The sequence below is a fragment of the Lutjanus erythropterus genome, chromosome 3 (genome assembly GCF_056507025.1).
Source record: "Lutjanus erythropterus isolate fLutEry1 chromosome 3, fLutEry1.hap2, whole genome shotgun sequence".
Taxonomy (NCBI): Eukaryota; Metazoa; Chordata; class Actinopteri; order Lutjaniformes; family Lutjanidae; genus Lutjanus; species Lutjanus erythropterus.
Genome location: NC_139319.1, coordinates 15,345,362 through 15,369,821, shown reverse-complemented (window position 1 = coordinate 15,369,821; position 24,460 = coordinate 15,345,362). Strand labels below are relative to the sequence as shown.

The following is a 24,460-nucleotide window of genomic DNA, read 5'->3' as shown; positions in this document are numbered from 1 at the left end:
TACCAACAGACCTGCCAATTGTGGCGTGTATCTATCCAAGATAAGTACAAAGGATGCTAAAAGACAAAAAACAAACAAACAAACAAAAAAAAACACTAAAATACCAATCACAGCCACAGCTTGCTCTGTTCCCACCAGGCAAAAGATACTTTAGTGTCCACTCTGCTACCACCAGACCAGAGAGCAGTTTCTTCCCTCAGGCTCATCTTGTGTCTAGTATTCTGTGCACTGATACCTAAATAATATAATGACATTACTAAAAAAAATAAAATAAAACATATATATGAAAATATAAGTATAAAATTATATACATATATATTAATATCATGTTATAAAACTAATACTTTGACGTACGTAAAGAGGCCATATATCCAAACACCTCGGTGGATATACATACATCTGTAATTTAACCAGTTTTCCTGGTGCATCATATATCTCTATATATAAGAGGTGTTTTGATAGCATTCGCTGAACTTTCAATCCAGTTCACCCATTAGGCGTTAACATTAGACTCTGGATGCACAGTTAGCACTTAGCAGCATGAGAGTGGCTGGGCCATCTGTCCCATCTGAGTGGGCTGTGGGTAAATGACCTGCACCCCAGCTGTACTGACTCATCCTGACTAGGACAGCTTCTCTGTTTGTTCCTCAGAAAAACACGGGGCAAGGGAGAGAGAGAGGGAGAGACGAAGCACACGATGAGCACAGGCCAAAGACGAGGGAGAAAAGGTCAAGATTTGGGTGATAAGAGAACACATTAGTATGTGCTATTGTTTAGTCTGCCAGAAATCACCACCAGACTTAATTTTACGGACAGAGAAAACAGAACATCTTTAATGGTCAGCTGATAGATAAAAAAAATCTCTCTTGTATTGGCTTTACACTCGCACACTATCTCTCTCAAGCAGGAAATTAAAGATACAGCAGTAACCAGTGTGTCAGTATTTATCTGTGTACTTTCCAGGGCAGCATCATTAGAAGGAATGAGGACAGTTGGAGCGAGGTGAGAAAAATGTAAATTAAATATCAGGTGCTGTAATCTTACTCAGTGTCAATGTGGAAAAATATACATGAAATTCCTTGCATCTTAATCATATCTGTCCATGCTGTTGAACGGCTTAAGCTATGAACATTTAGAATTTCATGTACCAATTTCATGTACCTGAACTAATCTTCTTCAAGTATCAATATGCATAAAGGACCTGGACATGTTTCCTGTTTTAGGATGAGTCAACGAAAGGTCACACTGCAATAACACCAAAATAAGAATACTCAGTTTTTTGTTTAAAATTATGACTGACATGATTTTTTTTTTTTTTTTAAGAAAAACAGTTTCTGAAGTAATCAAGGGCTAGACATTAATTCACAGCATCTCTCCAAGTGCTTGCAGTCATTTTTGGACAAAAATCAAGGAATGAATTTCAAAGAGTGCATGTGACATTTCTAATGATTTGAGCAAATACCAGAATATTAAATAATAGCATTTGCTGACGCAGAAAAGCAACAAAATTGCAAAATATTTCCATGACACTGCAATCTGACACAAATGCAGTAAACAAATACGCAATCTTATAGACCACAGTGCTTCCCCAAGCCTCACTATCAGGACCGTAGGACTATGCTGAACAAAGGCTGTTCTAAGAGAGGAGTGTCAAGAGCGTCAGAGGTTTTGGCGCTCACGGCCTTGGTGACGAGGTCTGCAGAAGGAGAAGGAGGGGAGGGACAAAAGATCCTCTATGCTTAGGGCCGCAACTTGTATAAATCAGTCTTTGTTAGCGAGACATGACTGGGATTCTTGCTAAACAGCTATTTTTACATCCTTGAGCACCAGAGAGGGCAGTTAACGTACAAGTAAGAGTGCATGGCCTTTGGCTAAGTGAGGCCGCTTAGCTGACGTCATCAGGCCTCCTGCTGCTGCAAGGAGAGGGGGCTTCCATGAAAGATGTGCATGCCTGAGGTCCAGCATCCTGGACAGTGGTTAATAGTCAGCCAGTTCTACCACCAGTTTCTGACCTCAAGGTAAACACTTAATTTGTTCTGTTGAGATCACAGCCACACATGATGGAGGCTTGTTAGATAAACCCAACCTTACATGAACTTTGATTGCAGGCTGGAAGCACAATCTTCTATTCACAATGAATAAAAACTGTCTGGCTAACACCATCTTAACAAACATGCTTATCCATCCATATGCACATAAATCTAGAACTAATTTCAGATGTCTTCATGTTTACCTGTTACTGGACTCTAACACAGGGACACACATAAGTACTAAAGCTTTTACTACAGCCCAAAACCAGAAGAAAAATGTACATAATGCATCTTAAATAGTAAATTGACTGCATTTATGATATAGTGCTTTTCTAGACATCACTGAGGATTTTAACATTTCATCACGGTGGCTTTAGTACTGTGTACAAACCTGATACCAAAAATGCTGGGACACTGTTAAAATGTAAATCAAAACAGAATTCAATGACTGCAAATTCTAGCTGTAACATGTTACTTACAACAGTGTCTGAGATTTTTTGGCAATGTTTTTGCTAGACCCAGGCAGTGTAATTTGAATTGTCATTCAGTGTCATATCCTGGTAACACTGGCTTTTAGAGGATACGATGTTCTGCTTTTTCCAAGATAGAAAGAAACTGTGTAACTGGATCCAAAATCAAATGGGAATTGATATTATAAGCTCATGAGCTTTAAAGTTTTGGTGATCTAATGAGCAATTTCCTATGGCCTCACAGCACTGGTGCTATGGTATCATTCCTACTTGCATGGAGCCAAAATATTGTAGACAGACACAAACATGCATGTGATTTTGAGGGGGGAAGTTTTCCAGTTATCTTGCATGGCCAACCTTCTGCCTTTAACCTTTAAAGTAAATATCATCACCAAGACTGAGATGGTGCACCACAAAGCTCAACATAATAAAGTAACAGGCCCAATGTTCTCACAAATGTTTACATTTTATCCACAACAGTATAGAAACGGTTAGCCTACCTTGGAAGCTGCATATCCACAGGAGCTGTTTTCCTTCTGTGTCTTGTTGTATTTCTGTTACTACAAGTGAGTAAGCAAGCGTTGCGTTGTTTTTGTTGTGGTTTGCGCCTTCTGACTTTATCATGTACTGCAGTGTGTGTGAAGGTCTGTAGTTTGTGACCTCTCCCTCCTCTGACTTCCTGCTCTATGTAATCAGGTTGTCCCAGACCCTTTTAACCGCCACTGGTAAATCGGGGGGGTGGGACTAGAGGAGACTAGAGTGTGAGTTACTTCCAAAATGAAGAGGGAGTACAGCCCAACAAATAACAGTGGAATAAATGCTTTTATCAACAAAATTATTCTATTTTTTGTCACAGTCTGCATCTTGTTTTTACCATTTGGACCACCATTATTATCAACTATTATTCAATATTTAGTTAATTTTCTTTTTTTATTGCACAAAGGACCATGAGAGATCACACAAGTCCAGTTTAGCCAAATTACACAGCATTAAATAATTATTTAGAAGCAAAAATAAAGGTCAAGTCAAGCCATTTTTTCTATATAGCCCAATATAGGGAGTCACAAATTTGCCTCAAGGGGTTTAAAACTATGGCTACAATTATTACATACAATTATTTTCAGACCCTCTATTCTTAGACCCTTATTGTGCCATGGTAAACATCAGGTGAATACCTGGACTATCCAACTGCTTTTCTCTCCCTAAATAACATTGATTTAGAACAATATTTACTATGTTTTGCTTTAACCAACATCCTCTTTCAGGAGGAAGCACAATCACATTAGGGAAGCAAGGACAGCAGCATTCCATGGGGGATTTAAAATCTGTCTCGTCTCACCACTCACGCTGCTTGTCTTAATGGCTCTACCAATGCAGCTCTGTCCCCAGATTACAGCAGTGAAATATTCCTTTCTTATTTTCCATTGCCAATCAGAAGTCTGTGCAGAGTTTAGAACAAGACAATTCACAATCCAAGTTTTCTTTCTAGTACTGAATCTGAAGGCTCCGTCTTCTTCCCTGGATCCAAGCCTTCCTCTGCTTCCTGTGGAGACTTTATGATTCTGTTTCCCATCTGCACACTCAATAAAAAAGGTCAGATTTGCCACAGCATGGACAGCTTCCTCTACATGCCTACTTCACAAAGGCTCTCACTTGGCAGCCCACTGACCCCAGACGCTTTGTGCTAATGCTGCAAAGACAGCTACTCAGTGACTGGAGGTCTTTTAAGTCAAGAGATAAGACTGGCTTACAGAGTGCATAAAAATGTACCCAGATTTTGACCGCGTATTGAGGCACTGCTTTGCAATCCATCCTCTGCTTGGTAATTGATCTTAGCTTGCAAGTTTGATTTATTTTAACAACCGCATATTGAAGGCATTTTTTTTTCTTGTTATTCTGTAATAACATAATGCACACTTTCCAGCACAAAGATAAGCAACGTTGTGTGGTCACACATGGGAGTTTTGCAGGCTGCACATCTTCGCATAAACATAAGTGCTTTTAACTACTTTTTCACCCCAACCATGACAGTCTTAAGCTTTCAAGAACAGAGACATAGACAGGCAATTACTCTATAAAAAACAAAGTAAATCAGCCATGATTTGACTATCTTGTCAAGCAAATTTGAAATTTAATGTAATTTCATTTTCCAATAATGTTTTGCCACACCTAAGGCAGCAGCTTACTAAGAGTATACCATCCTGTATGGTTATATTGAATCCAGGTGAATAATCTGACAAGCATTGATTGTCCAACTAAACCATTTAGTAGGAAATATAAAAGTCTATTTTCTTTGCACCCTTAATACAACTGGGGCCAAAGACAACAGAGAAAATTAATAAAGAGAAATCTCTATTTCTTCCAAGTAAAAAGATAGAGACCACCCAGGAAAAAAGACTGAAGTAACAGCAACACTATCTTAGGTGTGCCTGTGCGTGTCCTATTGAACCCTGACAAGTCCATCTTAGAAACACCCAGAGCAACAATTGTAACTCCCATCTGGTACTGAACTTATCAATTATCATCTGTGTCCACAGCATAGCGCTACTCCCATGTGAGAGTCAACCTCTTCATTTCTCTCCTCTCCAAGAGAAAACAAGAACAAATCTTTGTTAAACTGAAACATCACATCCTTGCTTTGTGAGCAAGCGCCCCATCTTCCCACACAGGTCAGAGACAGAACAGTGAAAATCTCAAGTCTCAATTCTTCCAGTAGAACCAAAGCTCAAGATCCTGAATTCCTCAGAAACTACACATCCATTTTAAACGGACTGCAAAGGACTAACCTTATATTATCACACTAAGGTCTGATATATTGTATGTGCTCTTCTGTATCAATGTTATAATTTATGATTTGCATAAATTGTCTCAAGATAGATTATCACAGGAAGGTTAACTGATGTACAGCTGCATGCTTAGTATATCGAAAGAATTAATTACCAAGTATTTTGATAATCAAATAATAATCTTGGTTATTTTTCAAGCAAAACTGATTGATTTTAGCTTCTTAAATGTAAGAATTTTTTGCTCTTCTTTGTCATTTATGATAATTAATGAAAAGTCTTTGGGTGGTGGGACAGTTGGTTAGACAAAGGAGTGTCACTTTGGGCTCAGGGAAATTGTTATGCACATTTCCCACATTTCTTTGTCATTCTATAGACTAAAAAAATTTACTGATTAAAAGTAAAAGTAATAATCAAATTAGTCAATAATGAAAATAATTGTTAACTGCAGATGAGTAACTACAGACACTTCCATAACTATCGATTCTGTAGAACTTTAAGCAGGAACAATTTCTAATTGTGTGTTAACAGTTTCCGTTATCTGTTAATTACTTTTTTTTTTAATCTGTTCAAGTCCAAAATACTTACACCTCTCTGCTCATAATGTCCGGCGAAAAGAGACACCATTGTTGCTATGGAGGCTTGCATGTCTCAATGGTCTGTGAAGTTCTCATCAGGGATTTCATCTATTCTAAGTGGAACTAACCGGTCAAAGCGCTTTACGACACTAAGTCACACACCACCAACTATGTCACTGACCAGATGTTATTTTATGAAGAAAATATCTTTTGGTCCATCTGCAGCCCTTCAGCTGCTCTGCCTCAACCCTCTGTGATTTACGGACTTTCCTGAAAGACAGAGCTTTACTTCTTGCTTAAATGAGTAAACTGCTGTAAGTAAGTAACTGTTAACTGCTGTTAACTGCTTTCAGCCAGTTAGCTCAGCTCAGAGCTTCAGTGGAGTGCTGGTGTGTTTACATCAGTAGCACAGGAGCCTTGGAGCACCCAACACTATGGACATCATGGCTGAGGCGAAGAGACAGAAGAGGATATTGATGGAGGAAGCTAAGAAGGGAAATTAAGAGAGTAACCAAATAAGAGGCCAAGTAAATGTAGTAAAAGTAAATGTCGGACTGGCTTTTAGTTGTTGGCATGAGTTTTTGTGAAATAAAAGGTTGCAAAACAGACACAGAACTGGGCTTCTTGATGTTGGACTAGTAAGTAATATTAGCTGACCTGCCATGTCTTGTGTTGTTGCACTTGTTTGATGTTTGGCTGTGCTGGTCAAGTTGTTGACTCACTAGTTTTTATCATAAGTAATGAAATCAAAAGCATGTGTGCAACTGTTCATATTTACTACCATGATGTTTAAGTGAATTGCACTCTGACACCGAGGTTCTTGCATAATGTTGTTTTAAGCTTAGTAAAGAGAGAAAATATTTGACCACAATTTCTCATTGATTTGTCAATTTGTCATTGAAATCTCCCAGGTCCAGGAAACACTAGTGCAGCTGGGAAGTTTTACTCCTGGAAACTAAAATCAATTCGTGTCTGATGCTTCTACTTGAATCACAGAGCATAATAAGGGTGGACAACATGGACAAAATTTATACAGCAATAATTATCAGCAAAATGTTGATGTAGATAACAGATGGTAAGCGGTGAAACTTACTCATGTTCATTCATGGAGTCAAATGGCTTTTAGTGTTTTGCAAGATCATTATCTTATTACTAAAATTTAAAAAACAGTCTGCTGTCTTAATTACATGCTGCAACAGATTGAGATATTGTGGTTGATAACTGTTGTGTCTAAATGACTATTAAGTTGGAAGTTTTCACAATTTAAGAATTCCCTTGAGACATGATCATATGAAATTATTATAAATTATAATATTGAATTATTCCACAACCAAATAGCAAGTTGAAGTTTGGTAAAGACACTAGTGCTACAATGCAGGCCAGCGGCAGCCTCTTTACAGGCTACAAAGCCAAACAAGTTAGCTGCATACAAAAAAAACTGAGCAGTTGTTTTATGCAACTGGGCACATACTATGGAGGTAACACTTGTGCATTACAGCTTTGCTAGGAATAAACTGGTGAGCTGACATCTGCTGTGTAATGTAAAGACAGTGTGCATGTGTGCCTGTTTAGTGTGTGTTAAAAATAGGCCAGATTATGCCCAGTCCTAGTAACACTCTCTAATATTACCAAATGTTTCAAAGCCAGAAAGTGAAAGCAACTTTTACAAACACCAACTTTCTGCAGCAGCACCAACATAAAGAGGTTCTCCTGAGAGGGCAGGGTACATCAGCATGTTTACATCCTATATGCATGCTCATCAAGTGTACTATTCCATAAGGAGCACCTATGATCAAAACAAGCCAGTTCTCTCCCTTCATCATCCACACAATCCCTCGCTCTCTCCCTCCATTTACCATCCCACAGTCGCTCCTCTTTCATGTGCAGCTGTGAAATTCTCACCCAGCCAGGCGCCATCTGACCCCAGCCCTAACAATCTACGGTAACTGTCCAAAGAACACAGACCTTAGTAGTCATACTGCTATCTTTGCAAACAGCGCACACAACATTCTCATGAAAAACTGTCTCAGCGGCAAACAGGTGTTCTTAATTTATGGGCTTTCACAGGTGACCTAATAACAAGACAATGTCATGATTTTTCAAACTATTTTACATCAAATACAAAATATTCTAGCTGAGATTACAAACCACAACCAGCCTGTCATTAGGTCTAACACACAGAAACATATTCTGCAATGTTTAACAACTTAGAACTAGCTTGGGCTTTTTCCACAAAACATTTGACAAAAACATTGTGATGCTTACCGAAGTTTTCAGCAGCAGGTATTCTATTCTCTGAGGCTTTGTTGGAGAGACATTCTCATCAGCTGATTGTGCCTATTCCATACAGCCAAGGACCATGGTACCGTTTTTACTCCAATGTCTTGGATAGGCAAATGTGTAATTGCTGCCGTTGCTCTTCTAACTCTTTCTCGTAGGGCGGGGACAGGAACTCTCGGTCAAGTAATCATTCCATATCATTCATTAGAGTATCCAAGACAGGGGGAGGGAAAGACCAAGAGAGAGGGAGAAGGTGGGGAAGATGTAGCAGATGACAGCATGAGTCAGTGAAGAACTGATCAGTTGTAGAGCAGAGGGTCTTGGTTATTTTAAGAAAAGAAAGATGATTCCATCAATTTTCTACCAATCTATCACATCCAATAGCAATGAGTCCACCTCCCAAAAGACAGCTACCCCCTGGCCTCACCACACAGCTTTCAGACAGGTTAGGTTGAGACTTAAATCGTGGGTAAAGCATTAACTCACCAGGAGCAGGTTTAAACATTAACACAACCTCACATCATGTATGACTGAGGGAGCACAGAAGCGTCAGCGGTTACGTATAATGTAGGAAACTGTTCAGCACTCAGTATTAGCTTTTTCATCAAAACTAAACCAACTACCTCTTGCTGTGTTTTCCAGGAAACATGGGGCTTTGTGAAACAGAGAAAAGGAGAGAAAAAACACACACAAGGCAAAATAACATCCCTTAGTGGAAGTTTCCACTTTGTTAGCGCTTTTTATCTTCCTGGTCATCTGTTCCCAACACACACTCTGGGCAAAAAGATTTCCTGTTTTGCCTCCTTTTGTCACTGTGGTTGTGTTTGGGGGTCGGTTGGGAGCTAACTTTAGAACCACTTCTATATTAGCATTTGCTGCAACAACTAATGTCTAATAAGTTGCTAAGAAAACTGGGGATTGGGTTCAGACCCCAAAATAGGGTAGCTAAACTGTCATAGTCGAAACAAAAAGGATAGTGAATCTCGCACATGCTAGGCTGAAATACTGTTAAAATTTCTACTTTGAGTGGACAAAGCAGAAAAGGAATCACATCTGCACTGTGGAAACTCAATAACCAAAGCTGATGATTGACTCACATTATACAGCAAGTTTTTAAAAAAATATTTGACTTCCAATCTCAGCAACCTACTTCATATGCACATATACAGTCTCCATGCAACAGCATTACTCTAACTCTACTAAAACCACAAACAAACATGTCCTTGTTTGCAGCTATTATCCTGTATAGAAAGAGTCAACAGGAGCAAAGAAAGAACAAGAGCAATCACCTATTTTATAGCTTGAGACAAGTGTGCAGTGGAACAATATGGTCTTGTCCTCTAGGGCTGCAACTAATGATTAATTATCATTATCACTAAATCTGTAATTTTTCCAGTTAATCACTTAGTTTTTTGGTCCATAAAATGTCAGAAAATGGTGAAAAATGTTGATCTATCAATTAAATAGTTGACAACTAATCATTGAAGCGTTAGATGGTTTCACAACCTACAAGGGCCGCCAATTATGTATATCAAAAACAACGACCAAGCCAGAGATGCCAGTGCACAGGCCCACAGCCTGCCTTGCTTCTGGGCCATGATAACATATTTTTTATATATGGCACAGCCAAAATTTGAAAGAAACTGTGTCCGGTGTTTCACCTGCATGTCATAATAATTTGTAGGATAACAACAGGCATTGGATAAATCTACTTTTGTCAAAAAAAAAAAAAAAAAAAAAAAAAAGCTAATTATGTAGAACTCAAATGGCTGTTTAAGAGCTTTAGACAACCTGGCAAAGAGCTTTGGATGTTATAAATACCTGCACACTGTGAAGGTGCAGGAACATTACAGCCAATAAAACATATGGGCACAACAACTCAGCACTGAGTTTGCCGCTAACCATCAAAACAAATTGACACCTCATTGTAGAACAAAGGTTTGGAGAGAAGACAAAGTAATTATGTTTAGAGCATGAACTTTACTCACTCCTTCAGGTTGCTGTGTCCTCAACATTTCTTACTGAAATGCAATTTGTATGTCTTCACAAAGGGGCTATTAGTGTACTTGCTGGAAGGGGCAGTACACATGATGGCCATTTCTTTGGGAAGGCTCTCACATTGGATTTATAAGACAAATACCATATTTTGACACTTAACGCCCTCATTTTGATAAACAAACAAACGGTCTAATTATCTTCTGGGGCACTAGTTTTTGTGATGGGCAGTCATTCATACACTCCAGTGTAATCATTCATTTTCAAGCTGTTATTTTACTGCAGTTATTTCTCTGATTCACTAAAAGATTAATTGTGTTGTAACACTGAATCAAAGTGCAGCTAGCTATGCTTTTGACAACCCGATATGACAAACAACACTGCTGTTCAGGTTACGTAAGAGTCATTAAACTTCCATCCGCCTCCCGTCTTCCATTATTTTGTGTGCTATTGCCCCAAACAAACTTCTCCATACGAATGTTGAAGAATAATCGTTTGATAGTTAAATCCGTCTCTAACCTTCTGCTGAAAGGTACAAGATAGCAATATTTGTGAAATGCTAATGACATATTCAACTGATCAAAACAATGTTAAATGACAAGCTCACTGGTCATTAAAATGCAATCTGACTCTTTACCTGGTTCTGAAGATTCCAAGCTTTGCACGCAGAAAAATAAGAAACATTGCGACAGAAGTGCGGCAAGCAAGCTGCTGACCAGCCACTGTTGTTGAGTGAGTCTGGCCACTTTCCTGCCTACCCTGCTTACTTCCCTCCCCTCCTCTTTACTCCGTAAAGTCTGCAACACCCTGCTCCAATAACCCCTGACCCACAGGAAGTAGACACAATGGACTGAAAATAACACACCACCTCCCCTGGCAACAACTGCCCACCACAACCCCCATTGCACGCCGCTTCTACGCTACAGTACATCTACAATACGGCCAGCCAAAGATAGGTGGGCAGAACCAAAAATATCAGCCACTATTCAACAAGCTGTGCCCACACGCCAAAGAGTGCACCGTCCCACTTTGAATTCCCAGCGTGGTTTTTGATTCACTCCTGCACATGCACAAATCAGTACAAAAAGGTCCATCTCGATTATTATTGTGGGCCTTCTGAGATATTTTTACATTTAAAGTTTTAGTAAGAGCCTGCAGTAGCCCAGCCTTGCAGCTCTCAGTGAAGGAGAGGCTTTCACACTACAGCAGGTTGTGGGTTGAGTGGCAGACCCATGACGGTCCTTCTGCTTCCTGTAGGGGGACCACTGCATGGTGAGATGGATAACTTCTCCACAGTCATGCCTGAAAAGCATCTGTGGGTGAGTGTGGGCCTATGTGTGTTTATGTGAGAGTGTTTGGCTCATTTGTTAAATTAAAAGTCCAAGTTCAAATTATTTGTCTTATGCAGTATACACCAATGGAGCATGACAAAGTGTAGTTTCTATGAGGGCTGGGCAATATATTGATTATATAATGACTATGATATCAGGCTAAATATTAAGGCTGCCCAAAGTATTTAAGTATCAATACTTCTTCGACACCACTTGTTAAAAACAATACAATAATGGTTAAAAGCATACAGTACTTAAAAGTACCGAAGCAATAAAAAAAAGGGGTGACTGAAGACCTCAGTTCAGCTCAGTCTTTATTGTAAAGCCTGAAATTCGTCTCTCAGCAAAACCAGACTATCCGATTTTTTTGTGATGGTATCAAAAGAAGTGTTGTGAATTGTGTCTTTATAGTAGTACTGTATCAGTGTTTAAAATTCTGATAATGTGACACTTTTACCTGACTGTTCTAGCTGTTTTATTGTTTTCTTTCACCTCATATTTGAGGCAAAAAAAAAGTGTTATTTGACCCCTACATTAAAATACTACACTGCAAGTAGAAGTTACTCATTCTAAGCCTCAGGTACTTAAACTTCTTGTTGTGCAGTAAGATTGTCTCTGTTAAAGTTTTATTATTAGGCTATATTTTATGTTTTTGGATTAATATTACTGTTGCATTAATGTGTATGTTGCATTTTACTGCTGTACATTTTCAAGGTTGAGCTAGTTTTAAGTGCTTTATATACTGTTTGGTGGTTTAACATACAGCAGTGCTTCATATTCTAAGATTGTCATGTTTGTATCTGAAAAGTTACAGTATGTTCTTTTAGAGGTTATGTGTATATCAAGATACATATTGTATTTTGCAGCAGAGTCGAAATAAACTGAGATCATATTTGTAACCCATATGGCCCAGCCCTATTTCTATGTTTTGAGGTTTTTTGATTGATTACAATTCAAATACAACTAAAAACAAAGCTGTATAATAGGAAGCTTGTTAATACTGTGTTAGTCCACTCTGTGTGTGCGTCTAATCCAATCCTTATCCATGCAGTGAGCAGCAGCAGTCTAATCCAATCAGCCCAATGAAAATTATACCAAATCACATTTAGTGGCCAGTGAGAGGTTGCCTTAGACATGATCTAATTAGCCCCTCTCTTGCTAGAGTCCGTCCGCTAGGAAATGGCTCGAGATGCCATGCACAGAGATAAGGAAATGGACTCTGATATGCACTTCTGTGTTGCTGGTGGTGTTGCATTCAAAAAAGTAGTGCCTGGTTACCCAGCAAAACAGGAGATGAAACAAGATTGAAATGAAATGAAATAATTCAATAATGCTATGAATTCAGGTGCTGCTGCAAATGTTATTTTGATAAGCTGTATTTCTTAGATCAGACATACAACATGCTTATTCTTAGTGTGCGCATTAGCCATGTTTGGTGTCCTGTTCTACGAGCTGAGCTGTTGAGCATGCCTTGGCTTGTTAGGTTAAAGACACACCTCCTTTTTCAGCCAGTGGCCTGAAACTGGTACACACCTCCACTCTCTGTTGTCACATTCAGATGATACTGCTTCACTTTCAGTTGAAAGGGAATGTGCGTGGTGTGAACACATACCTCAGAGGTTGTGAGCTGCGTGTGTGTTCATGTGATTCCCGTACAGTGATTCACATTTAGTGAAGAATGTGTGGAATCCCTCGCACACATTCATTTTAAGCCACCAATACAGGCAGCAAAGATAACAACGCAAAATATTTTTCCAACTCAACCGTTACGCAAACGGCCCCAAAACAATGTCAACGTTTAAAAAAGAAGTTTCCTCTCTCTTTAGCTGTGGGTTGGCTTCTGTGGGTGTGTGCTTGCATGCCTGGAGATTTGTTCTAACAGCTTGCACTCATTCGTACTCAACTCACCTGCACTCACCATCGCTCGCATGCAGTTTCCCTCATAATGTTTAATTTCCTAACCTTTTCTGTCCGTGTTACTCAACCAATTCTGTTACACCCAATGAACAAAATTATACATTTGTGCATTTTAGGTATTATGGGCATCTAAGAGAGAAGTAGAGAGGCCAAACAGCAGGTTCTGACTCACTGTTAACACCATATTTACCCATAAATTGTTAAAAAATATTCTGCCCTGGCCTTTAACTGACCACAATACTCAATCCCCCCAAAAAGCCCTGACCACAGCAGCCGTCTGTTACATCCCAAAAGGAAAACAGAAAAAAATTAGCCTTCCTTTGTAATGATGAGATATCCAACAACACACACAAATTGGAGTGCCATTTTATTTTTTGTAATTATGTTTATTATATAGTAAACAATCTAATACTCACAGCACTTGTCTATTTTGAACCATGTCACAGCAGCAGCTCCTCCTTTCAGCCATTTACTGTGCACTGCTTCTTGTGCAGTCATGGCTGCTGTTAGACAATATTGGGCCATGTTTTCCAGCTATGTTAAATCAGTTTAAAAATGACCAAATAAAATTATATGGAGGTGTCCTACTTAAAGGCTAAAAAGTGTGAAAGCAGGATGCATGCTTCTGATTCTATACAGTATAGGGAGTCTGCCAAACCAGCTGAAAAAGGCAGAATTGCTTTGAGTGTGTGGAATCATTATTCTTTTACTGTGTATTCTGCTGAAGCATCACTTATCAGAATATAGTTTATTTGCAGAATAAAAACTGTACAAAATAAGCAACCTGCCATGATGAACAAAATACGCTGTAAAATTTGCAAATCAGATTCAAACAAAGCTGGGTCCCATGAGAAAGATGCTAAGGAAACAGCCAGTGGTGGTGAAAGCCTTACAACTAGAATTCTTGTACAGAAGACAAGGTGCTATGTGACCCAAGAGCTATATGAAATTTAATGATGCAAAGAAAGACTATATATTCTTAAAAGTGAGCAGTTACATAATAAACTTTCATCTCTGGAACCAAGTATTCAGGGTTTATTTCACCCCCTTCACAGTGAATGACATTTGTTTCCAAATGGTCAAATTTATTCTTAACAAGGTCTGTACATGACGCATTCTAATTCTGACTGGGCTTTTAATCTGATTATCAGCAGACTAAAAAGCTCTGCATAAGCCCTGCTAATTATAAGGATGATGTGAATATACAGCAAAACAACACAAATCAGGTTCAAATAAGGCATCTTCATAGCTTGGGAACCAGACGAATCTGCAAGCTCATGTTTTATTTGGTCTAGTTACAGACATACGTCTGGCCTTCCTCCTATTCAGGCAGATTTCCAGCCAACCTGGAAGACTTAACAACTGCACCTACGGCTTCTGTTGTTAAGAAAGCTGCATAGAAGTTTAATTTACCAACTGCACTATGTCATATGCTCTGATTGGCTGTAGGTCTATCCAGCTACCTATGCAGGGCTAGCATCTTCACGATACAAATACAACAGGAATACGATACCTAGTTGGAGCATGTGGAAAATAACCAAAGCATAAATCATAGCCAGTCAATATTTACCCTGTTAATTAAGTATATTTCTCATTTTCTTGTCATTCACAGTTCTTGCTCCTCCAGCATGCTGAAATGCACTCTCAATGGCTCGCAGTGGCAAGGACAAAATCCAGGTCACCAATCATTACCTATTACCCTACAGAGTAGGAAACAGTATTAAGCTCGGGACATGGAGATGGAGGTCATGCATCCATTGTGTGCATTGTGCTTAAACCCTCCAGTGCAGTTTTTGCAAATTCTGTAAACACATCAGCAAAAGTAGAAAAAAGCTTCTTTTTTTTTTCAGGTTTTCTTGCCCACTTCACAATACGATGAAATGAAATTTCTGTCAGACTGATGCATGAAAATGAAAAAACATCCTGTATTAATTGATTTCTTGGTCAAAATGCACCAGCTGCTTATGGAAGGAACAAACATTTGACTGTCTTTATGCTGAAATGCTCCTCTAATAAAAAAAAAGAAAAAAAACATACTGACAGAAACACTCCCTGTCTTAAACACTAACACCACAATTACCATTGCTCTTTTATACAACCAATGGGAATCTTTGCTGAAAATGATTCCCAGACTCAATGTACTTAATTACCCTTGTTCATACAGTGCCCTATTCAATCTGCATACTCTGAGGATGGTTTGTGAGTGCAGATGGCAGCTCACTCTCAGCCATGAGAACCAAAGCTGTGCTAGAGATAAAGACAAGCTCATCTGACTTCAGGATATGCTACTCCCCAAAACACAAGTTTATCACATTCCCACAGTATCTCCTTGTTGTTTAATCTTTTCAGTTTTAATACTTTTTTTTTCTCCAGATAAGCAGGAGGTTAAAATGGTGTACGCTTTGCTCCTCCACAACCTTGACATTTTTATCCATTGCATTCTTCCTTTTCCTTACCTACCTCTGCCATTTTCATCCTATCTGCCTTTGCTTCTCCTGCCCTCGCCAATCTAAGCTCTCACAGTCACATGCACTTGTCAAAGCTGCATCGTTAGAATTCAACACATTCCTTTGGCATGGCAGACTTGGTTCACATGATCGCGCTGTTCCTTGACCACTGACGAGAGGGGCTTAAACAATTCTCCTTTCAGCCCCTATTGGCCTGAACACAGTCAAACAGAATGGTCCAGCCAAATGTGTACATAACAGTTCAGGAAAAAAAACAGTCAGGCTAGAACATAGACTGTGGCATATACTGAGTTTATATCAAGTCACATGCAAATCAAGCGAAAAGGTTCTTATTTAAGATGTCTAAGATACATTAAAAAAGTCATATAAAAGTAGATTTTCCTATTTCAACACCACTGCAGAACATCCAGTACGACATGTACTAATTAATTAAGTTAATGAAGTTATGTAACGCAGATGTTGGGAGAGCTATTATTCCTGAAGCAAAACTGCTGCTTAAATCCCAGCTCAATTGCAAATGTCTCTGTTACACACCTGTAACTCAACCTGCTGATCATAAAAGTCTTCTGCTGGAATTCCCTTTGCAACTTCATCACACCACAAAAGAATATCACTTTCAGACAGTAACATTTTCTACAGCTATGACTTTTGCCTTTTATATTTTCTCATGCATTTACCCGGAGCTGCAATGATTAATCAACTGATAAGTTGTCAACTATTTAATTAATCAGCAGCCTTTTTGCAAATAGATTAATTGTTTGTAGTCATTTTTTAGAATAAATGTCCAAATTCTCTGATTTCATATTCTAAAATATGTACATTTTCTGGTTTCTTGTGTCCTTCGTGACTGTAAACTGAATATCTTGGTTTGTGGACAAAACAAGACTTTTGAGGATGTCATCCTCAGCTATGGAAAATGGTGATCAACATTTTTGACCATTTTCTGACATTTTAAAGACTACAAAACTTATTGATTAATCAAGAATATTATCAACAGGTTAATCGATGAAGAAAATTCATTGCAGACCTACATTCACCAACATTACATTCACCAACATTACTGGTTGCTGTCTGTGTTTCAAACCAAAAAAGTAAAACTGGTTTCTCTTAATAATTCAAAATTGTAATTTAAAGCAAACGAATTACCAACCTGGAGCTTGAATTGGAATTTCAAACAGTTGGGTAGTAGTTGGTTATCCAAATGCCATTCACTTAGAGCTGAAAAAGCAATAGTCAAGGTATTCCACAGGTTTCTAAGATACGCCCGCAATTAGTGTAAAAAGAAGAGCAGTGTGCCAGGGGAAAGTTCAGAGAAATGCCAAGAAAGTAGGTGGACAAGGGGAGGAGATCCTCCAGAGTCTCAGCTCCCAATCAGGCTGGAAACGAATGCTCTCTGAGAGCAGGGGTCTCTGCTGCATCTCTGTGTGTGTGTGTGTGTGTGTGTGTGTGTGTGTGTGTGTGTGTGTGTGTGTGTGTGTGTGTGTGTGTGTGTGTACATGTGTGCGCGTTTAACCACGTCCCCTGGCTTGAGGCCAGGCCAAAGATATCAGGCAGCACCATAGTAACTCTAATGCAATCAGGGACAGTGGCCACAACAGGACCAGTGGTGAACAGCAAAGAGCCATCCATCTTTCTCTGTCCATTTCGGTTTCTTCTGAGGATTCCTACTCTAAACACATGGACACTGAAGAAACTGATTTGAAAAACTAAATGAGATGTTTGGAAACCAAATAAAAAGACAAATTAATGGCGATTAAATAGAGAGAGCATCTGTTTTATTGAGGGCCTGACTGAGTCACAGTAAGTTGGGAAATTACACAGGTCAGTAGCAATATTTCACATCAAGTCTCCAGGCTGACACCCCAACTCCCCCCTGTCTAGCTCAGCCTGTCCTCAGCCAGGACAAACATGCACACATATTGGTGCACACACAGCAGAGAGCAAGAGAAGAGGGGCAAAAACTACCATGACAGCAGTGGGCTATATTAAGGGGCTGCAGACACAGCGGCTAGGGTCAGATCACACAGCACCACATAACTAGAGTGCCAGCTGCATCTGTGTGTGTGTGTGTGTGCGTGAAATGACAGGTGAACCTTTGGAGTTAAATGTGCACAGATACAGTCGCACATATTTCTACCTTCAAAAGCTGCCCTCGAACCTGATCACTCCAAACATCCAACTTTCTCAAGCACTGAATTTGTCCAAGGGCTCAAACTAAGCAGAAGAATACAACAAACGTTCCCTGGGAAAGTTGAAAACTCGCCTGGAGAATCTGCAAACAGACAACACATGTCCAGTCATCTGTACGGCCTTCTGGGAATCATTTGGTGCCCCGCATCTTGCATCAGCCATTTCATTCTTACGTGCACAACTAAGAATGGAATTTTTGTTGTTAATATCTCTGACAGTTGTAGAAATTTTCCGTCTAACAAGTAGGCTACCCCACAAAGAGGAAGTTTTTTTGAGGACCTGGGTCACAAGACATCTGGCAGTAATAGCTCTTTGTCAGAGTAGCTTGATCATAAACATTACTTTAGCTGATATTTTTCTAGTCCATGACTTCAAGACCTGAGGCAAGGTGAAAGCATCATACTGATAGCATCACAACTTGTGATGTCAATTTACACATGTAAATAAGAAGGGAGGCATTGAAGACATTCAAAACACAAAATCACAGCTAGCTATTAATTTCAAATCGACTGACTGTGAATACACAATAAAACAATACATAAGATCTGCAGCAAATTTTAGAGCTGAAGCAAGTAGTCAGTTTTCAAGTTCCTATTTTGCAGCTGAAAAATATTTTGAGAATCATTGATTGCTCAAGTCATTTGAAGAAGAAATGCCAAAATTATACTGGCTACAGCTTCCATTTTGGTTCCAAGTGTGAATATTTTCTCGTTTTGTTAAAAATAATAATAATGAACTGAATATCTACAAAATAAGACAGCTTAAGATGCCACCTTTGACTCAAGGAAAAAGTGTGAGTGAGTTTTACTATTTTCTAGCACAAGAACTACTGATTATTTATATTGTCTATTAATCTGTTGATTATTGATCATTATTGATTGTTTGGTACAAAATTTCAAAATTTTCCCAAAGCCCAAAATTATGTCCTTAAAGGTCTTGTTTTGTACACAACCCAAATATATTCAATTTACTGCTATAAATGAGTACAGTGACCATTTAAGAAGCTAGAGGCAGAGTATTTTGACTTTTATCCTTAAAAAAATAGTCTAATAGTTGGTGATTAATGTAACAGTTGCCAACTAATTGACTGATCATTGCAAGTGTTTTGGATAACCCCAAAAATCTGGAACATGAAGACGGAATCAGGTCTCCCTCATTATACTGATCTAGCCATCTTATTTAGCAATCCTGCTTCATTAGACAGCCTGTATTTTTATGATCAGTTTAGTCACACAAAACTGTTTCTTTTTCATCTCTAAGCCAAACTTCTCTCAGTCCTTATATGAGATGAGATGAGTAAATGCAGCATGGCCAAAATATGCAATTTAATATCAGTGATCAATGTATCTGATGTCTCTTTAAAACTAGTGGAGGGAGAGCTGCATAAAAGTACAAACAGATCAACCTCCAAACAAGGCTATGAGAGCTAATTCCATGAAGCAGGTGTGTTTAATCATCTGTGACCATGTACCTACCCTGGACACTCAGTTACAGAGGTAATAGTGGTCTCTATGTACAATGAGTTTAGAGGGCCTCCTGTTGGTGAGGTGCAGGCTTTCAGAGTGAGTCAACTTGTCCCTAAGCTCAGTTCTCATGACTTCTTGCTGAAGCCCATTATGCACCATATGCAGGGTCCAAAATTAACATTTCTTCCACTGGCCAAATGGCTTTTGAATGTTCAAATTTTACGACTCAATATATTACCACTATTTTTTGGCTGGCAAGTGAAGCTAATCTACCAGTCACTTGCAAATTTTACCACCATTTGGCAAGGGGCAGGTGCTAACTTTGGTGCCTGACCACATGCGCACTTCAGCTCCTGCTTAACAGGTGTGTACAGCCTTCTAGTTACAGTGATAATAGTTTAATGTTAAAATGTTTCTTATGGACTTTTATAGAGAGTATGCATCATGAAGGCTTTCAGAGTATACAATTCTTCAGTGAGTCACTGATAACAAGTGAGTCATGGTCACATCTTTTGTGTCAGGGTATGTAACACCTTGACGAACACAGTATGGTATACGTTTCGGGGTCACCATCACTTTCAATTTCATGCTCCTTTATTAAGAGAGTAATTAGTTGCTCAAGATGCTGAAGATGAGGTAAATAAAAAAATACTTTACAAGATAAATGTAGAGAATACAAGCAGAAAAATAACAATATAAAGGCAGGAAGGACAGATAGAGAGCAAGAGGGAGAGAGTATGGGACCCCTCCTCCTTTCTCTTCACCCGCCATCTGGTAGCCATCAGCGCCTCACACAGGAAGGGGCGGCCATGCCTTGCTGGGGCGCCAGGGAGCGGCTCCTCTTCCCTCCCCGGTGCTGCAGAAACAACAATTGGCCACTGCATTGCATTGCAGTGTAGTGCAGTGCAGCGCAGTCCAGCCCATCCTAGCCTAAGCTGGATGGCCAGCAGCAGCAGCTCAGGACCAGGCACTCACACCCCTGCAGACCAGCAAAGAGGAGCACAGAGCAACCTCACATTCCTGCTGCCTGTGCCTGCCAAGAAGCACTGGGAACGGAAAGAAAGAGGGAGAGAACAGAGAGCTGCTCTCACTGGAGGCTGCCTAATGGTGTTGCTTTGAGAAGCACTCCAGTCTTTCTCATCCCGTGTGCTTTCTCTTCACTCTCCAACAATGATGACAAAGTTATTGATTGCCATTGTGGTATATCCCAGCCTGCACATCACTGCATACATATTTATAGTCCTATACCATTAGCCTTGAAGAAGTTTTCCCCTGCTCTGCAAGAATTCAGGGAATGCGCATTATCATAAATTTGGCCCAACTTCTGTTTGTCCTTTTTCCCCCTCCAACGACACACACAGCAATCTGATGGGAACAGAGAACCTTCAGCCTTTTTGTCTGGTTAGTGTAGACCATCTCTGGCCAACTGTGTTCTCGTTCTAGCCCTGTTCTATGTCCAGACTACAACTACACTCTGGAAATAGAAAGCAGGCTTATGACACATACTATTTTTACTGCCTGGTATCACTAGCCGAACACTTGAAACATGAGAAAGAATGTAATGCAACTATGTGAGACTTTTGTCTTTAAGTTGAATCTATGCCACACCAGTGTACATGAGAACTGTCCTGATAAATCATAAGTAATAGAAATAACACATAATGACATTTACAATTAGCCTTAGCAAATAGTTGAGAGGCTTCTGTCATCAGCATTTAATAATAGCTGCACTTGAAACTGTTCGACTTGGCATGCTGACAAATGGCACAAAAGGATAATTTTACAACTCAACAGAATCATACTTCAACAGAAAACACAACCCACAATCTGTTCCAGAGTTTCAAACAGGGAAACCAAGCCTGCATGAGAACCAGTTCTCCGCAGTCACTCCATGAGCTGCTGCTGGACTTGGCACATAGGACGGTAAACAGCTGCACCAGGCAAAAAGAGACACATCTGTTTACAAAATGCTGTATGTCAGCCTTGACCCACCAATTCAATCCAACAATCTCGGTGCTCCACTAAAACAGCACATTAAGTTTTAAACAAGGACATACTTCAAATTTTTTTGGGTGGAATTGAGAATAAATTGCACATAGCGACCCTAACGCTACCCTGATGCTAATTTCATCACAATGACAGAAATGACATTTTATGTTGTACCTCATGTACTTTTTAGTGACATGATTCTGATGTACCAGTATGCATGCAAAACTACTTCAAAGTAATATCATCACAGCTAGCTGAACATTTATACCCTGTGAACAATTTCTTAATGATTCCTCCCCTTTTAAGTCCTGCAACATCAACTTTCATCTGAAAAAAGTTTACATTAAAGTGCAGCTTGTAATAGAGAAGTGACAAGATGGCAACTAACAATCACCTTCACTTCCAACTTCATTTTGAAAGTGATTATATGATTGTATGCTGGTATAAACAATGTTTCACCACGCTTTGAAAATTAGCTCCATTGCTCAAGAATCTGCATGGAAGGTTATGCATGAAAGTATCTGGTTTACATGACAACTCAAGCTTAGTTTAATATACTTCTGTGCCTTCCAAACTATCTGTGTTGCTCTGATGGAGACAATGAGATGTCAGACATACAAATGCTGCAAAATAGAAAGACGGCAAACTGACGACCAAATGGTGACAGAGACAAAGACAGAGACCAGAGGTAGGGCAGCAACGATTAGTCAGTTAGCCTAGTTGTTTTAAAAAAATTAGTTGCCACAATTTCAATTAATCAGTAATTTTTCAAGCAAAAATGTCAAACACTTGCTGGTTACAGCTTCTTAAACGTAAGGATTTACTTTTTTTCATTGTCATTTAGGATACTAAATGTAGAGTCTTTGGATTTTGGACTGTTGGTTTATAAAACAGTGCAAGATGTTGCTTTGGGCTCTAGGAAATTGTGATGACCATTTTACACAATTCATAAACTAAACAATAATTGATTAATTGAGAAAGTAATCAGCACATCAATCAATAATGGAATGACTGTTAGGTGCAGCCCTAGCTAGATGTATAAAATGGTGTAGATTCCTCAATAAAACTGTGTATGCTCAAAGACAGAAATATGCAAATGCATTATCTTCACAGAGAGACAATGAGCAAAAATAGATCAAGTTTGATTGGTTTATTTTTACTAGATCGTCCCTTTGGGCGATTAGAGTGATATGTAATTCATTTTTCAAGACACTCAAAACAGCTGTGACATGAAGCTTTGATGGATGATGCACATATAATAAAGGAAACTGCATAAAATAGAAATGGGTCTCATGTTCATTTCACTTTCCAAATATAATCTCACTTATGTGATGCTGCAAAAGGCTAGTGAGATGTTTACGATGTGTCAAAAAAAAAAAAAAAAGATGCACTGCCAGCCCTTTAGAGGCCTTTGCTCTTACTGACTGTTTTGTTTTTGTGGCTGTGTTTTCCTTTGTGATGCAATGACATGATTTCAGGCTTACTACGCTCTATAAATACCCAGAAGAAAAAGGAGACAGTTCACTTCTATTGTGTTTTGAAACAAAGGCCTAAACACTAGTTTGTGTCATGAGATTTCAACAATTGAAAAAAAAAAAATCACACTGACTGCATTCAGTCAATCTGCTGCTAAAATGATCACTCTGAGAACCAAACAGTAGTAAATCTTGTGAACCTACTGATCTGCTTTTTACCATATGTTTGTGTGTCGTTACAGTATAACTTTGAAACCACGCTAGTTACCAGTTTGGCTTTGATGCAAGTGATACGCCTATGTATGACAAAATGATAATAGTCTGTGTCTGGGACAAAAGTGGGCGGGTAAGGATAACTATTGTACTATGAGAGACATTAATATTTAATGGCTATTTGTTTGTAATGGACATTAAATAATTAATGGCACATGCAATCCATTTTCAAGCTGTGGCAGATCATACAGCAGTAGTGTGCTCACTCGCTCCAAATGGAGAGTTGTGCTGTTGTGGCAGTCAGGACACGGTCCAGTAATTTCTTTGTTAGCCTAAGAGGCTAATGCTGCACAAGTACGCCTCTGTTGCATCCCGTCCGGGTTGCTTGTTTGTTTGTTTCTTCAAGCATGCGGGGAGGGGGGTTAACAGAAAGTGAGCGTTTGTTCTCTGTTCCACTTGCTAAGCAGATTTAATGAATCCTCTACTTAATCAAAGAGCTATGCTTTTGTTTTCGTTTGACCACGCTGTCACATTTGTTGCATACACATTTCTCTTTACTTTCCAAATGATAACTGTTTCCAGTCAGCCAAAGACAGGAGTAATGGCTTATGGACACAGTGGTGTGTACAGTAAATGCATTCCCCCAGCTGAGAGGACTCATGACCAACATGGAGCATGTCCTCAGTCTCCCTTTACAGGACCTTCAGGGTTCAATATTTTCCTTCTTCCGGTCTACCCAGAAGCCTTTTGCTCCAGCACTGAGGCCCTATTAAGGGCTGGCCCAAGTGTATAACAAAATCTTTATCTATTTTCAATGGATGCACACCAATTGATAGACAGATTATAATGATCCATATGTGCAGTGGGAGGAAAGAACTGAGAAAATGCCAAGACAAATTAGGGCTGTGCAGTATAATCAAAAAGCAGTATCAGTGTTATTTTACATATTTACCAGACTGACAATAAATTAAAAGTATTTTTTAAAGCCAGAACAACTGTGCACTTAAATATATGATCAACTGAAAGATTATGTTTTACATAGACCAGTTTATAGAAATGTAAGCACCTGTCCTCACTGCATATCACACTTCAGTGGAAGCATGTCGCTATGACAATTGGTTATTGCAGTATTTATGTAACAGCTATTGAAAGCAGCTGGGAAATACTTGTAAACATACAGACACTAGCGAAACTGGGTTTGTTGCCCACCTCTAACATCACTTTCGATAAGTCTGTGATATGTATGCCTTTACAACAGCATATTGCTGCCATCAT

The 24,460-nt window shown here is 39.2% G+C and overlaps 1 protein-coding gene across 12 annotated transcripts in view; it reads right to left on the bottom strand.

Annotated features, from left to right (window-relative positions):
* The window catches only part of gab1 (GRB2-associated binding protein 1), a 63,421-nt gene that overhangs the window by 32,256 nt on the left and 6,705 nt on the right, over nt 1-24,460 (bottom strand). Inside the window, exon 1 of one of the 12 annotated variants that reach the window (XM_084715161.1) lies at nt 17,003-17,202. The exons of 8 other annotated variants lie outside the window; for them this stretch is intronic. The gene's annotated coding sequence lies outside the window, so the exon portion shown is untranslated. Of the gene's footprint in view, nt 1-3,000; nt 3,174-8,126; nt 8,401-10,773; nt 10,898-17,002; nt 17,203-24,460 lie in introns of those variants that run through there. 3 more of the 12 variants (XM_084715163.1, XM_084715162.1, XM_084715160.1) reach the window with 3 other exon arrangements.